The sequence below is a fragment of the Lemur catta genome, chromosome 5 (genome assembly GCF_020740605.2).
Source record: "Lemur catta isolate mLemCat1 chromosome 5, mLemCat1.pri, whole genome shotgun sequence".
Lineage (NCBI taxonomy): Eukaryota > Metazoa > Chordata > Mammalia > Primates > Lemuridae > Lemur > Lemur catta.
In genome coordinates, this window is record NC_059132.1 from 16673176 (window position 1) to 16677164 (window position 3989).

Sequence of the window (3989 nt, forward strand, 5' to 3'; positions counted from 1 at the left end):
TTGGGAGACTGAGGCAGGAGGATTGCTTGAGCCCAGGAGTTTGAGGTTGCTATGAGCTAGGCTGACACCACGGCACTCTAGCCCGAGCAACACAGTGAGACTCTGTCTCAAAAAAAATAAACAAAAATGTACAATTAAGTGGTTTTTGGTATATTCACAATGTTATACAAACATCACCATTACCTAATTCCAGAACATTTTCATTAGCCTAAAAAGAAACCCCATATCCATTAAATAGCCATTCCCCATTCTCTCCTCTTCCTATCCCTGGAAGCCACAAATCTACCATCTGTCTCTATGAATTTGCTTATTCTGGATATTTTGTATAAGTGAAATACAGTTTAGGTCTGGCTTCTTTTACTTAGTATAATGTTTTCAAGGTTTATTCATGTTTTGGCATGTATCAGAACTTTATTCCTTTTATGCATTACTAGTATTTCATTGTGTGGATACATTTTGTGTATCCATTCGTCAGTTGATGGACATTTGGGTTGTTTCCATTTTGGTCTATTATGAATACTGCTGTTATGAACATTTGTGTATAAGTCTTGGGTGAACATATATTTTCAATTCTCTTAGGTATATGCTTATCCTATAGTCTGAATGCTTGTGTTTCTCCAAAATTTATATGTGGAAACCCAATCCCCAATGTGATGGTGTTAAGAGGCGAGGTCTTTGGGAAATGATTAGGTCCTGAGGGGTCTGCCTTCATGATTGCCATTAGTGCCTTTATAAAAGACTGCAGAAAGCTAGCCGGCCCCTCCTACCATGTGCGGGCACAGCTGCAAGGTGCTGTGTATGAACCAGAAAGCAGGCCCTACCCATACACTGAATGTGCTGGTGCCCTGACCTTGGACTTCCTAACCTCCAGGACTGTGAAAAAGAAATTTGTTTTTTTAAACCACCCAGTTTATCATATTTTGCTCTATTAGCCTGAACAGACTAAGACAGCCTAGGAGCATTATTGTTGGATCAATAGCAACTCTGTGTTTAACTGTTGGGGAACCACCAAGCTGTATTCCATTCTCACTAGCAGTGTGAGGGCTTGTTCCTCCATATCCTCACTAGTGCTTCCCATGGTCTGTTTGGTGTGTGTTTGTGTTTAATTATAGCTATCCTGGCAAGTGGAAGAGGTATCTCATTGTGGTTTTGATTTGCATTGGCCTAATGAGTAATGATATTGAGCATCTATCTCCTCATGTGCTTATTGGCTACTTGAATACCTTATTTGGAAAAATTTCTCTTCAAGATTTTTGCCCATTTTTAATAGTTTTTGTTTGTATTTTTGTTTTTAACTGACTTGTAAGAGATCTCTACATATTCTGGACAATAGACCCTATTAGATGTATGATTTGTACTCCCACTTCTTCAGTTGCTTGTTTTTGGTGTCGTTTTAAGAAACTATTGGCCAGGCACAGTGGCTCACACCTGCCATCTAGCACTTTGGGAGGCAGAGGTGGGAGGATCGCTTGAGCCCAGGAGTTCAAGATCAGCATGGGTAACATGGAGAGACACCTACAAAAAAAAAAAAGGAAGAAAGAAAGAAAGAAACTGTTGCCTAATCCAAGATCACAAGGTTTTACACCTATCCTTCCTTCTAAAAGTTTTATAGTTCTAGCTCTTATGTAGGTCTTTGGATTAATTTTTGAATACACTGTGAATTGTCGAAATTCATTCCTTTATCTAGTTATCCCAGCACCATTTCTAAAAAGACTATCCTTTCCCCACTTGTTGAAAATCAGTTGAGCATAAAGTGCGAGTTTATTTTCTGAACTGTCAATTTTATTGCATCGTCTATATGTCTATCCTTATGCCAGTTCCACGCTGTTTTAGTGTTACTGTAGTTTTGTAGGGTGATACTGTGTAGAAAAGACTGACGTTGACGACTCTGCATCAAGTGTCTCAAAAGAGTGGGATGCTTTTGAGTTTTAGGACATTCTGAAACTTCAGGAATATCTCAACAAATTTATTTCAGTTGTATTTTCCTTAAGTTTGCACAGAAGTGATGCTGTCAGTTTAACTGATCAATTTTTTTTCTTAGTAGTGCCAAAAAATTAATAGTATCTTGCAATCTGTGGTTTCTAGAGCTAATGAAATATAGTAATTTCTTAGAAAGCAGAAAATATATTTGGGGTTATAGAAAAATCATTGTTAGTATAAATGAATGAATATATGGTCATCTGAAAATCTTGTCTTTTTTTCTACTAACCAATGATGTAAGTTCTTTTGACCTCTGTTAGAGGTGAAATGAAGGCAAGCTTTAGGGTCACAAGGGCCCTTAGATTTGATGAGATCAAATAGGATTATCTGAAGTCAAACTGGCTTTGTTCTGTTATCCCAAAGACTTGCACATTAAAAAGAAGCTAATCATTTGTGATGTACCGACAGCTTAAAAAAAAAACCCAGGCTAATCAGAGCTCTACTATTTCCTAAGGAAAAGTTCCTGATATTATCTATATTATCAAATGATAAAATTATGGTAAGACAATATGTTAAAAATGAGATTAGATATAGTTATGATCTCTGGGACCTGAAAGATGATTTGTTAGTGTATGAACTAATCACGACCTTTGGCTAATTTAAGATACTCCCATAGTTTTTCATTATTTTCTCCTACATTATCATTGAATCCTGTTTTTAATTTATAAAATGTCCTAAATATTTTGACCTATGCACTCAATAGTCTAGATGGACTGTCTGTCTTTGCAGTTAGTTAGCTAAGAGGAAATTATTTAGCCTCCCCATGTCTGTTGGGAGGAGCAGCGATCTAATGTACCCATGTCAGGCTTTCACATCACTATTATTATATAACTCATTAAGATCATCTCTAAGGGTGTTTTGGGCTTTGCAGACCCTTGGAAAAAGCACATACATTAGGCATTTATTTTTATATTCACAGGCACAATAATAGCACACTACAGTCTCGAACTCCTGGCCTCAGGTGATCCTCCTGCCTCAGCCTTCCTAGGACCTGAGACTACAGGTATGTGCCACTGGACCCAAATTCTCATTTCATTTTTAACTGTGTTGGCAGGTTCTGTTGCCCAGGCTAACTCACAGGAACCTCAAACTCCTGGGTTCAAGCAGGCCTTTTGCCTCAGCCTCCCGAGTAGCTAGGACTACAGACATGCGCCACCATGCCTGGCTAATTTTTCTATATATATTTTAGCTGTCCATATAATTTCTTTCTATTTTTAGTAGAGATGGGTCTCACTCTTACTCAGGCTGGTCTTGAACTCCTGAGCTCAAACGATCCCCCCGCCTCAGCCTCCCAGAGTGCTGGGATTATAGGCGTGAGCTACTGTGACCGGCCGGCCGGCCGGCTTAGATATTTATGCTCTCCTAGCTTCCTCTGCAACTAGGATTGGCATAAGACCGTGGAGAATGCTGAGAATTAATCTGGAGTTTCAGGAAAATTTCCAGTCTATTTTCTTGCCCACTTACTCTGAACCTAGGACTTTACATTGCCAGTGTTTTCTTTTGCTAACAAAGAGCTTAAATTTGACAGTTAGTTAGATACGCATAGATATGAATCTTGATTTTTGTTCCTCAGCAACCTAGGCCTCAGTTTTATTACCTGTAAAACAGGGATAAGTATCTACCAAAGAACAACAAAATGAGGAATACGTGGGACAATAAAGGTGTAAAGTTCCTGGGGCCTACAGTAGAGCTAAATAAATGGGATTCCTTATCTAATTAAAATTTAGGAGCCAGGCGCAGTGGTGACTATAGTCCCGGTTACTCTGGAGGTTGAGCCCAGTGGTTCAAGGCCAGCTGAGCAACATAGTGACACCCTGTCTGTAATTAATGAAAACACATCCCCGCCAAGCCAATCCAACTCTCTTTGTGGTGTGCAAATCCTGTTATTTCATGGCCTCCACTAAGTCATTCTGGTTTAATGCTCAGCAAGAAATGACCATACTTGTGAAAGTGATGTCTTTCTATATTTAGAACTCCAGTTGTCAGAGAATAAAGAACTACATTTTGCA